This window comes from Rhinoderma darwinii, chromosome 4 (assembly GCF_050947455.1).
Source record: "Rhinoderma darwinii isolate aRhiDar2 chromosome 4, aRhiDar2.hap1, whole genome shotgun sequence".
Taxonomy (NCBI): domain Eukaryota; kingdom Metazoa; phylum Chordata; class Amphibia; order Anura; family Rhinodermatidae; genus Rhinoderma; species Rhinoderma darwinii.
The window spans coordinates 164,576,868-164,590,609 of NC_134690.1; the positions used below are offsets into that span (position 1 = coordinate 164,576,868).

Here is a 13,742-nt window from a genome sequence, read left to right on the forward strand (position 1 = left end):
ACCCCCTCACATAAAAAGATTTGTGACTTGTCTAAGGCCCTGTTCATATAGCGTTTTTGCCATACGTTCAGCGTTTGTCTGGAAAGCTTCAACGTGCACGTTAAATGTATGTAGGGCTCCATTCACCCGACAGAGGCCAATAGTTTATACTTTTTGGCATCCATTGGGCTAGTGTATGTTATCATACCTTTTTTTGATGGATGGAATAGCGTATTAGGCAACGCAATTCGATCTAACTAGATCCAGCAAAAAAATATATACCGCCCAAAATACTATTTTTTTTTCCCGCCTGGGAGCCTATGGATGACATATGCCACTGTATGGCTGTGGGTGACGTATGCCACTGTATAGTACTCTGCCTTCCAAAAGCCATAACTTTATTTTATAACAGCGTAAACATGAATGACGCTATAAATGTGTTATTACTGTCACGACGATACCGAATGTGTATATTTTATGTATCTAGACTTGTTTTAATTTTTATTGTAGTGTGTGTATTTTTTTTAAATTTAACTTACCGTACTATTACTTATTACTTAAATAACTTTTTTATTTTTTACTTTTTTATTTTTAAACTTCTATGTACTGGCATATATCTACATGCCAGTACATTAGCCTGTGTACTGATAGTACACAGGCAGTTGTTAGGACATACCTCAGAATGCACTAACAGGAAATATGGTCAGACAGCCCTGGGGTTCTTCTATGGACCCTGGGCTGTCTGCCCATATATGGTATGGCCCTCGATCGCGTCACAGGAATTCCCTGTGACACGATCCAAAGGGCATCTCCTTTTCTCATTTACCCCTTAAATGCTGCGGTCAGCTTTGATCGCAGCATTCAGGAGAATAGCGGAGGAGATGAGAGGTTTCTCTGATCTCCGCCATTAGAGCGGAGCTGCGGCTGTGTAATACAGCCATTTCTCCGCTCCTGACAGTAAGTGCACACGCGGTCAGCATGAGGTGATGCAGCCAGCGCTGCACTAATGAGCGGCGGCACAGTCACTGAAGACAGAACATGGGGGTGCGTCCGCCATCTTTTGTCTTTTGTGCCGCCGCTCATTAGTGCAGCGCTGGTCACATATTTCTGACGACGTGCACTTGTCAGGACTCAGGAGCGGGGCAATGGCTGTATTACACAGCCGTCGCCCCGCTCTCATTCATTTATGTATTAATATACTAAGCTGTGCAGCCGCACAGCTTAGTATCGAAATACATGAAATAACGGTATCAAACCATTTGAGGGTGCACGGTTTCGAAACAGTATTGATGTTTCAATAGATCGTGCATCCCTACAACCATCAAGCCTAACTATAGCCTCCTGGTCTGCCATGTATGGAAGCCTATTAGGCCCTGCCTGTAAGTGTTAGGCTAAGACTACATGGTGACTTTGGCGCAACAGACGTCGTGCGGCCAAAGATTGCTGTATCGTCCTGTCTGCATTGCAGGTAATGAAAGTCAATGTATACTGATTGACAGCGATGAACTCCTCACGTGTAATAAGATTTATGAAACACCTGTGGGGTCTAAATGCTCACTACACCCCTAGATTATTTCCTTGAGGGGTGATCCATAACGGGATCTTTTTTAGGGTGTTTCTTATGTTTTGGCAACCCATCGCCTCTTCAAACATGAAATAGTGTCTGGAAAACATCCTAACAAAAAGGAGGCCCCAAAATCCACAAGGTGCTCCTTCATTTCTGAGGCCTGTGTTTAAATCAAGTAGCACTCTAGGGCCACATATATTTCTGAAAACTGCAAAATCTGGGTAATAAATATTGAGTTGCGTTAGGGTATGTTCACACGCACTAATTAAGGACGTAATTCGTGCGTTTTTGCCCCGATTTACGTCCGAAAATAGCGCCTCAATAGCGTTGACAAACATTTGCCCATTGAAAACAATGGGCAGACGTTTGTCTGTTCACACGAGGCGTATATTTACGCGCCGCTGTCAAATGACGGCGCGTAAATAGACGCCCGCGTCAAAGAAGTGACCTGTCACTTCTTTGGGCGTAATTGGAGCCGTTACTCATTGACTCTAATGAATAGCAGCGCCAATTACGTCCGTAATGGACGCGGCGTTCAAGCGCCTGCACATACCGGTACGGCTGAAATTACAGGGGATGTTTTCAGGCGGAAACATCCCCGTAATTTCAGCCGTTACGGACGCCCTCGTGTGAACATACCCTTACTCTGTTAACACATACTGTTTTATAGATAAAAATGCCAAAAAGCCACAATTGCTGTTTACTGGTCACCTTACCTCAAAAAGTCAGTCATATGTAACAAACTGATACCATTAAAAACTGCAGCTCCCCACTGCACAAAAATAAGCCCTCACACCACTCCATCAAGGGAAAAATGGAAATGTTATGGGTCTCCGAATATGGCGACACAGAACAATTTTTTTAACGAATTGTTTTTGTTTTGTAAAAGCAGTAGAACTTAGGCCCCATGCCCACTTCAGTTTTTTCCTTCAGGGTGCTAACCGTTTATCTGACGGCTAGCACACTGACCCATTAATTTCAATGGGGCCATGCACACTTCAGTTTTTTTGACGGTCCCGTTGCTCCGTTCCGATCCAAAGTAGAGCATGTCCTACTTTGGTCCGAGATTCCGTGACCGTGAGGCCCATGCAAGTCAGTGGGGCCGTCAAAAAAACTGAGGGCATGATGTGCTGGCGTTTGGTTTGGCATGCAGAGCAGCCCGCTTTAGCTAACAGTAGAGGCGTTACAAATAGGCTGTTATTCGGCAAGATATGCTATGCCTGACGACCAGCACATCATCCCTCCACATATTACACATAGTACTGATACCCCATGTACTATTCACAGCACTGACCCCTATTCATCACACTTATTTATTATTTATTTTTATTACATTATCACACAGTTCTAACACTTACATACACTTCTTTTTTACCATACAATTCACATCCTAGCACTACACAAACACTGAAACTCATTTATCGCACACCTTTGAGCACTTATTCGCCACTCCCCTCAAGACTAGTGGGAGTGGCTATCACTATTTAATGCACCCTCCTTCTGCAGCATTTTTTGACCTGTCTGCGTCCTGCTGGGAACGGGTTTTCACCCACCCACTCACCTAGTAAGTACGGCCTTTTTTTGTGGTTTTGATGTTATCTATGTCCCATTTTTTCTGCTGGTGTCAAAATAACTGAAGGCACACGGAAGGCATCCGTGTGCCGTCCGTGTGTGACGGAGCCGTTGCCTAGCAATGGCCGGGCGGGCAGAAATACATTACAGAAATATTAAACTAATCGGCAGCCACTTGTCTCTATCAATCACTGATAGAGAAAAGATGCTGCTGATTAAAAATAAAATAAAAAGCAGGTCATACGTACCCGGTCGTTGTCGTGGTGACGAGTCTCTCTTCTTCCTCCAGTCCGACCTTTCTTTCTGACGTGGCAGGCTGTGATTGGCTGCAGAGGCTGGAGGTCGGCCTTCTGACGTCATCCTGACGTGCGTGACCGCCACTACAGCCTGTGATTGGCTGCAGCGGTGACATGGATGAAACGTCATCGCTGGAGGCCGGACAGGAGGAAAGTGAGTATGAACTTTTTCTTTTTTTCTTTCTTTTATTACATTAAAATTGTATTTTCCGAGCGCCGAGCATGGTACTGTCCAGGGTGCTGAAAGAGTTACCGCCGATCAGGGCAGCCCATTAACTCTTTCAGCACCCTGGACAGTACCATGCTCAGCGCTCGGAAACGGAAACACGGAGTGCACACTGGAGTGCACACGGCCGCTAAACCGGGCACACGGATCCGTAAAAAACGGCCGTGTAAACGGTGTCGGAAGTGTGCACGAGGCCTTAAAAAGAACTGTATACATTTGTTATCGCAGTGATTGCAGAATTCAATTAACAGGTCATTTTTAACACCCGGTGAATGCCGGAAAAATGAAACTCAAAAGACAAAAAAAGAATTGCTGGATTTTTTCATTCCACCACACAAAATAATTTTTAAAACTTTCTCAGTACATTATATCATTTATTAAAGGGGGTCTGACAGAACATTTTAGGCTATCAAACGGCTGGCACCACTAGTTAGAGATAGAATAAAGGATGATGTACATACCAGTGAGGGGGGAAAAATTACTTTTATTGAGCCGCGAACCATATGATTATTAGGTTGGAGACAAAAAAGTGTCTGGCATCTAGAGCTCCAACCTTTATACTCCCCTCTGCATTTTATTGACCGTTGTGCTTGGATGAAAGCAAGCAAAGCCATCAATTAACTGCAAAGGGGAGTGGTTAGAGAACACTCCAACCTAATTAGCATGTGGCGCGTAGCGGAATAAAAGTAGTAATTTTTCCGTGACGCAAGCACTATGATTCATCTCGTCATAGTACCCGTAAATAGAGAGACGGTAATGGGGACTGCAGAGTATGGTGTAAACCCACTTTGTCACTATTGGATTTGACGTAGGGCTAAACCAGGGAGCGGAGTCTAAGGGGACCCCAGGCTTTTACATTTTAACCCCTAAACAGAAATCTGGTCTTCGCCACTGGGGAACCCCAGTTCGCTGTTGCTAGAGTAGTCTCCCTTGATAATGACCAACGTAAAGAGGCAAAGTACAAAATCGGCAGACAGTATATGCAGGGTCATTTATAGCAAAGATCAAGGCAGGCGCAGTCACAGTTGGTTGAGGAAAAGGTCAGGGCAGGTGGTAGAGGTTTGTCACAGGTTACTTGCAAGAGGTCATGGCAGGCTGCAGGCAAGGATAGTGAAAGTTACTGGCAGAGTCAAACACAGGAATTCCAAACAAACGATCAGCAGGATATCACTTGCAAGTCACTGGCAAATTGCTCAGGCAATGATTAAACCAGGGAGTGGTCCCTTATACCCTGAAAAATCTAGGTGGATAATTAGGCGCACTAGCCCTTTAAGATTAGTAGGCTCAGTGCAGTAGGAAGTGCAGTAGGAGAGCGGCGGAGAGGGAGAGCACAAACCGCCTGAGATGATGGAGATATGCGGCGGTGGCCAGGAGCCATTGGACGGCGTGGAGATATTAGTTTACAGTGGCCGCTGGGAGCCCGTTACCTCACTGGTATGTACATCTTCCTTTACTCTATTGCTAACTAGTGATGAGCCGTTTGTTAGCCTAAAACGTGCTGAAAGACTCTGTTTAACCCCTTAAGGACGCAGCCTAGTTTTGGCCTTAAGGCTCAGAGCCCATTTTTCAAATCTGACATATTTCACTTTATGTAGTAATAACGTCGGAATGCTTAAACCTATCCAAGCGATTCTGAGATTGTTGTCTCGTGACACATTGGGCTTCATGTTCGTGGTAAAATTTGGTCGATATATTCAGTGTTTATTGGTGAAAAATTGCAAAATTTAGAGAAAATTTTGAAAAAATAGCATTTTTCAGAATTTAAATGCATCTGCTTGTAAAACAGACGGATATACCACCCAAAATAGTTACTAGTTCACATTTCCCATATGTCTACTTTAGATTGGCATAGTTTTTTGAACATTCTTTTATTTTTCTTGGACGTTACAAGGCTTAGAACATAAACCGCAATTTCTCATATTTTTAAGAAAATTTCAAAAGCCTTTTTTTTAAGGTACCTCTTCAGTTCTGAAGTGGCTTTGAGGGGCCTATGTATTAGAAACCCTGATAAAACACCCCATTTTAGAAACTAGACCCCTCAAAGTATTCAAAACAGCATTTAGAAAGTTTTTTAACCCTTCAGGCATTTCACAGGAATTAAAGCAAAGAGGTGAAATTTGCACATTTCATTTTTCTTGCTGAATTTCAATTTTATTCAATTTTACCAGAGAAACACTACTAAATATGTATTGTCCAGATTCTGCTATTTTTAGAAATGTCCCACATGTGGCTCTACTGCGCTCGTGGACTAAAACACAAGCCCTAGAAGCAAAGAAGCACCTAGTGCATTTTGAGGCCTCTTTTTTATTAGAATATATTTTAGGCAGCATGCCAGGTTTGAATAGGTGTTGAGGTGCCAAAACAGTAGGAATCCCCCAATAGTGACCCCATTTTGGAAACTGCACCCCTCAAGGAATTCATTTATGGTTGTTGTTACCATTTTGACCGCACAGTTTTTTCACAGCACCTATTTGAATTGGGCTCTGAAATGAAAAAAATGTCATTTTTTCCAACAAAATTTAATTTGTGATCAAAATTTCTTATTTTCACAGGGAACAAAATACCTCATTTTGTTGCCCAATTTGCCCTTAGTGCGGCAATACCCCATTTGTGGTGATAAACTGCCGTTTGGGCCCATGGGAGGGCTCAGAAGGAAAGAAGCGCTATGTGTTTGTTGGAGTCCAGATTAGCTGGATTGGTTTTCGGGTGCCATGTCGCATTTGCAGAGCCACAGAGGTATCGAAGCAATGAAAACCCACCATAAGTGACCCCATTTTGGAAACTACACCCTTCAAGGAATTCAAATATGGTTGTTGTTACAATTTTGACCGCACAGTTTTTTCACAGCACCTATTTGAATTGGGCTGTGAAATGAAAAAAATTTAATTTTTTCCAATAAGATGTAATTTTTTAATCAAAATTTCTAATTTTCACAGGGAACAAAATACCCCATTTTGTTGCCCAATTTCTCCTGAGTGCAGCAATACCCCATTTGTGGCGATAAACTGCCATTTGGGCCCATGGGAGGCCTCGGAAGGGAAGGAGCGCTGTGTGTTGTTTGGAGTGCAGATTTTGCTGGTTTGGTTTTCGGGTGCCATGTTGCATTTGCAGAGCCCCAGAGGTATCAAAGCAATGGAAACCCACCAGAAGTGACCCCATTTTGGAAACTACACCCCTCAAGGAATTCATTTATGGGTAATGTGACCATTTAGACCCCATAGTTTCTTCACAGAACTTATTGGAATTGGGCTGGGAATTTAAAAAAAAAATGTTTTTTTCCAATAATATGTCGTTTTAGCTAAAAAATTCTTATTTTCACAAGAAATAAAATACTCCATTTTGTTGCCCAATTTGTCCTGAGTGCGGCAATACCCCATTTGTGGTGATAAACCGCCGTTTGGGCCCATGGGAGGGCTCAGAAGGAAAGGAGCGCTATTTGTTCTTTGGAGTCCAGATTTTGCTGGATTCGTTTTCGGGAGCCATGTCGCATTTGCAGAGCCCCAGAGGTATCAAAGCAATGGAAACCAACCAGAAATGACCCCATTTTGGAAACTACACCCCTCACGGAATTCATTTATGGGTGTTGTGACCATTTTGACCCCATAGTTTTTTCACAGAACTTATTTGAATTGGGCTGTGAATTAAAACAAAATTAATTTTTTCCAATAATATGTAGTTTTGGCTGAAAATTTCTTATTTTCACAAGAAACAAAATTTCCCATTCTATTGCGCAATTTGTTCTGAGTGCTGCAATACCCCATTTGTGGTGATAAACTGCGGTTTGGGCCCATGGGAGGGCTCAGAAGGAAAGGACCACCATTTGGCCTACTGGGGATTTTCTGGTGCGAAGTCATGTATGCAGAAGCCCCTGAGGTACCAGTACAATTGAAACCCCCGAGAAGTGACCCCGTTTTAAAAACTACACCCTTAAGTCATTCATCTAGAGGTGTAGTGAGCATTTTGACCAGAGACATACACCCCATAAACTGTAATGTGGGTTCTCCTGGGTACGGCAATACCCTACATGTGGCTGTTATCAGCTGCATGGGCACACAGCAGGGCCCAGAGGGGAAGCTGTGCGGAGTACATCAGGGTAAGTAAAATTGGGGTAAATTATAAACCAAGGGATGTATGATAAATGTTAAAACACACTTTCATACAGAGCTCTGGTTTTTCGGGACACGTGTCACATTGATATATTGTGTCCTCCCTTATCCCCCTCTTATAGCAGACTTTGCACCTCTTTTGACTTTTTCCTTTCTTGCCAGTTTGGGGAACTTCTCCTGGAAAGTGTTGCCCTGGTACGATGCGTGTGGCCTCGCTTCCAGAAGTACTGGGCAACACTTTCCAGGAGAAGTTCCCCAAACTGGCAAGAAAGGAAAAAGTCCATTCTTGGTCCCTAAAGATCAGGTTCTTGATAATCACCTCTTGAAATTCCAGGGCTGTTCCCCACTGGCCTGCACATCGACGTAGCACGTACACATTGTACAAAGCCATCGGTATGATGTGCACGGCCAGCTTCTTATACCACACCGCATGGCGCTGTAGGGCTTCAGGACTTGATCTGACAAGTCCACCCCTCCCATGTACCTATTGTAGTCCAGGATGCAGTCTGGTTTTGGGGTCTCTGTACTGGTACCTCGTACTGGTACATGGGTACTGGTGTGGCCATGTATTGTTGTCAATACAAGGACATCTCTCTTGTACTTGACACACAATATGTTGCTGCTAGATTGTGCCCTGCTCTCACCCCTTCTGAGTGTTTGCCCTGCAGAGTCTTAGGTAGGCCTCTCAGATTTCTTCTAGCTGTGTCGCATGCCGCAGTACTTCTGGAAGCGAGGCAGTTGAAGAGTGGGACGATGGTATAAAAATTATCCAGGTAGAGGTGGTGACCCTGGTCCAGCAGTGGGTGCACCAAATCCCACACAATTTTTGCATTAACTCCCAGTAAGGGGGGGGCAGTCTGGGGGCTGAATACTGGTGTCCTTCCCTTCATATATCCTAAATCTGTAGGTATACCCTGATGCACTCTCGCACAGCTTATACATTTCACGCCATACCTTGCCCTCTTACCCGGCAGGTACTCGCGGAATTGAACCCTCCCTTTAAAATGTACCAAGGACTCATCAATAGAAATACACTTCTCGGGGGTGTATGCTTGGGGAAATCGGGCACTGAAACGGTCTAATAGGGGTCTCCGTTTATACAAACGGGGTGGGCACGGCTCATTATCAGTATAATGTAAGAAGCGAAGTATTGCCTAATTTATTTATTTTTTTAGGTTCCAGTTCAGTTCTGAAGTTGCTTTGAGGGGCCCATATATTAGAAACCCCTATCAAACACTCCATTTTAGAAACTAGACCCCTCAAAGTATTCACAACAGCATTTAGAAAGTTTATGAACCCTTTAGGTGTTTCACAGAAATTTTGAGCAAAGTAGAGGTGAAATTTACATATTTATTTTTGTCAGAAAATCCTCTTTATACTATTTTTTTTATAACACAAAAGGTTTTACCAGAGAAACACAACTTAATACGTATTGTCCAGATTCTGCAGTTTTGAGAAATATCCCACATGTGGCCCTAGTGCGGTAATGGACTGAAGCACCGGCCTCCGAAGCAAAGGAGCACCTAGTGGATTTTGAGGCCTCTTTTTTATTAGGCACCATGTCCGGTTTGAAGAGGTCTTGTGGTGCCAAAACGGTGGAAACCCCCCAAAAGTTACCCCATTTTGGAAAATAGACCCCTTGAGGAATTCATTGTAGTTTTCTTGTGGTGCATGCAGCTTTTTGATCAGTTTTTATTCTATTTTTAGGTTGCGTAGTGACTAAAAAACAGCAATTCTACTAATGTTTTTTTATTCTATTTTTTTTACAGCGTTTACCGTGCGCTATAAATGACATATTCACTTTATTCTGCGGGGCGATACGATTACGGCAATACCAGATGTTTATAGTTTTTTTTTATGTCTTATGGCGTTTCCACAATAAAATACGTTTTGTAAAAAATCATTCACTTTTTTGTTACCTTATTCTAAGAGCCAGACATTTTTTATTTTTCCATCAATAAAGCCGTGCGAGGACTTATTTTTTGCGTAACGAACTGTAGTGTCGATCAGTATTTTTAGGTACATGCGACTTTTTGAGCTCTTTTTATTCCATTTTTTGGGAGGTGAAGTGACCAAACAATTGTGATTGTGGTATGGTTTATTATTATTTTCTTTTACGGCGTTCACCATGCGGGATAAATAACGAAATAATTTTGTAGTTCAGGCTGTTACGGACACGGCGATACCAATTATGTATAGTTTATTTGTTTGTTTATATATTTGTATTAATAATAAAGGACTGATAAGGTAAAAAGGGGGATTTTTACTTTTAATACTTTTAAAACTTTTATTTTCTTATTTTTACTTTTTTTTTAACTTTATTACTTTGTCCCACTAGGTAACTTGAGGGCAGGAGGCCGTGATCGCTATTCTAATACACTGCACTACATGCGTAGTGCAGTGTATTAGAACTGTCAGCTGCTCACTGACAGCAAGCATAGTGGGTCCTGACTTTGTCAGGACCCACTAGGCTTCCGTCGATGGCATAGCCGGACGCCATTGTTTGGTGTCCGGTTGCCATAGTCACCATGGCCGGCCGCTATCGTGTAGCAGGCCGGCAATGGCAGCTTAACCCCTAAAAAGCCGCGATCTCTATTGAACGCGGCTTTTAAGGGGTTAATCAGCGGGGACACAGCGATCGGTCCCCGCTGTAGGAGCTGTGACAGCTGCTGTACGAGACAGCAGCTGTCACAGCTCCTGTATGTGTCGGGAGGACGGCCGAAACGGCCGTTACTCCCGAGACGTACTATTAGGTCATGGAGCGCGAACGATACAGCTACCATGACCTAATAGTACGTCCAGGAGCGGGAAGGGGTTAAATGGTGCCATTAGAAAATACAACTCGTCCCGCAATAAAACAAGACCTCATGTGACTGCCAACGGAAAACGAAAAATTTTATGGCTCTTGGATGGCCAGGAGGTAAAAAGGCTGGATACTTAAGAGGGTTTGAAGACCAAATCTATCATCTGGTGTGATCCAGGGTTGGTATCCTCAGGTGGACCAAGGTCTTGAAACAATAATGTTCCCCAAAGGTCAATAAGAAAGACAACTGCTTTTTAGCCAATCACTTGCCACTAGGATCTATTTTTTATTGGTTAATTTGCAACTTATTTTTGTTCCTGCATGTGCATTAATAACAACAAAGTTCACAATTCGATTGAAAAAGGACGTGTACGTTTTGTATAATGGAGGGTAGGACTTCAGAGTAATTTCAACTGGCGGGCCAAAGGAACCCCACCCACGCACAGGTGTAGTGTTTAAAGGGTGTTCCTATTTCTAGACATTTATGGCATATCCTATGCGGATCTTCGTTCTAGGACCTGCACCTAACTCGAGAACAGGGGTCCCCGTCCCCGCCTGCTGAGCCGTCCACTGGCCGCTGAATACAGTTGTGGAATAAGTGCAGAGGTGGTCACGGTCCTGGAAACAGCTTAGCTAGAATAGTATATGGGAGTTATGAAAACAGCAAAGCATGGCAAGCTATCCTATTTCCGTAACTACCGTGCTACACGGTTTCCGTATCTCCCATTCCCTTCTGTTACGAAAATAGGGAAGCACAGTGAGCTCGTCTGTTTCTGGAATCTCGATCACCTCTGCACTAATTTCCCTGGATGCGGCCGCTAGTTGCTGCTTAGGTGTGGGTCCTAGATCTGGGACCTGCATCTATCTGACATTTATGGCATATCTTATGGACCCCCTTATTTTATTTTATTCAGCTTCCTTTCTTCATTTTTGTTCTTGTTCTTTATTCTTTTTGATCATTGTTTTGGCTAAACCTCATATAGAGTGTATCAGTTCAAGGCTGACTCCTTACATCAGAAACGGAAGTGAGTAGTTACAAAATGTAGGTACAGGATGGAAGGGAAGATCAATATTTTCATTGGAAGGCTGAGTTGGTGGTTCGTGTAAAGGGAGTGATCTAAACACACATTATGACTATTCGCCTATAACCACTAGACCTTGTCTTACATCCTCATTTCAAAGTGCTTAATGTTGTGTTTATGCTTGGGGAATGTCTCCTGAATCATAGGTTGTGTATTACGAGGAAGGCTTGCTCAACGTATTCATTTTACCTTCTGATTTTCTAGGTGTGTTTCTTTGTAATAGAAGAAGTTTTACAGTTTTGCTGCAACTAATTTCTACTCTGTATGAAATATGGCTTAGAAGATTGTTACTAAAGTTATCTCGCAAATGTGAAAAACTACATTTTGTGGACCTATAGACACTGAAAAGACAGAAGCTCCTGCCAAAGGAGCCCACAGCCAACTCAATGAAATGCATAATAGACATCGTGTGGAAGCAGACCAAAGACAACAGATTGTGTGAAAGGACAGTTCTAAGCAGGAGTGAGGTACACAGACAGCCGGGACCAGTTTTGGGGTAAGTAATTTAAAACTCATGATAAAAATGCTAAAGTTCAAACCTTGATATGTGGAAAAATAAATATAAATTGAATTATTTTGTAAAATAACCAATGTTGCAATATTATGTGGTGTAGTTGATCATTATGGGGGGAATTTATGAAGGGCTTTACGCTGGTTTTACGGCATTAAAATGTCACAAATTGTGGCGCACATCATATTTGCGCGATAATGTGCCAACTTTGTAAGTGTTTTCTCGTGCAACAATGTCGAGAGTACGCCGAGAATGATGTGATCGAGGAAGAACATCAAGAGAAAGGGGATCCTGTGGATGTAAACAGTACGTTGACTTAAGGGGTCAGAGGAGGATGTGAAGAATCAGTCTAATGAACAAGCGGTGCAGAGTCAAGCAAGTTGTAGCCGAGTACAACACCGGTACTCCAACTGACGTGTCCGATGCACAACTTGTCATTTCTTAGCACGGATAGGTTATAACTGCAGACCACTAGTTCAAGTGCCACTGCTGTCTAAGGGGAACAGAAAGGCAAGACTCCAGTGGGCAAAAGAGTGCAAAAATGTAATTACTGAGCAATGGAAAAACATCACCTGTCAGATGATTTCAGATTTCTGTTCCACCGTACTGATGGGAGGGTTAGAATTTGGCACAAGCAGCATGAATCAATAAACCCTTCCTGTCAGGTGTCAACAGTTCAGGCTGGTGGAGGTGGAGAAATGGTGAGGGGAATGTTTTCTTGGCGCACCCAGGACCCTCTGATACCAGTAGAATTTGCCTTAGCATATGGTTTACGTTTGTTTGGATTCCGTTCATGGGTTCCCCTGGCAGAAAGCTCCGACGGAGCCCTGACGCAGATGTGAACGAAGCCTTAGAAGTATGTCACATATCACTAAAATTTGTTTTTACATCAGAATGGCAACACCAAAACAGTTTTTATTTGTAAATTACATTTAAGGTATAAAATATAAATATTGTAATTTCCTTTCACATGCCATTGTTATTAAATTATCAGTACAGTCGACTGCGCTATTGATTCCGTCATTAAAATTTAAACCTGCCGGAATGGTGACGAACGGAAACCATTAGCAATGTTTCTGTCAATGGTAACGGAAGCTGTGGTTTCAGTTTGACTTTCCGTTGTGGGGTTCACCCGACGGAAACCTCAGATTGAGCCCCGGAACGGAAAGCCAATGCTGATGTGAACAGGACCTTATCGGCGTACAAATGTTAATGTTGGGCATACGCTGCTCAAAACCCTCTATCAGCCAACACAGGGATCTGCTACAAAGAGCGGCCTTTTACTTTGCTGAAATTAAAGTGACCACGTATAATAGAATGAACACCATGTAATACTACATTTCTCCGACTGACTGCCTGAAGCTTCCCACAGCAATAGCATTAATTGCCAGAGTTTTCAGCTGCCGAACCAGTTGATCACCAGTGGGTCTGTGTTTAGAAAAAGGTTGTTCTGATGGGACAACCCCTTAATGTCTTCCTGTTCTAATAATAAGGTCTGTTACACATTGGTAGCTTATTATTCGACTTAAAGGGACAATATCACTTATCAGCTACTGAAGTTTGTTATACCAAAAACTTGTTTCATTTTCATTGTCACTAT

At 42.9% G+C, this 13,742-nt stretch overlaps 1 protein-coding gene across 2 annotated transcripts in view; it reads left to right on the top strand.

Annotated features, from left to right (window-relative positions):
* TNK2 (tyrosine kinase non receptor 2) overlaps positions 1-13,742 on the top strand; it is a 297,927-nt gene that overhangs the window by 68,341 nt on the left and 215,844 nt on the right. For both annotated transcript variants that reach the window (XM_075861814.1, XM_075861815.1), the window contains exon 2: positions 11,836-12,127. The gene's annotated coding sequence lies outside the window, so the exon portion shown is untranslated. The remainder of the gene's footprint in view (positions 1-11,835; positions 12,128-13,742) is intronic.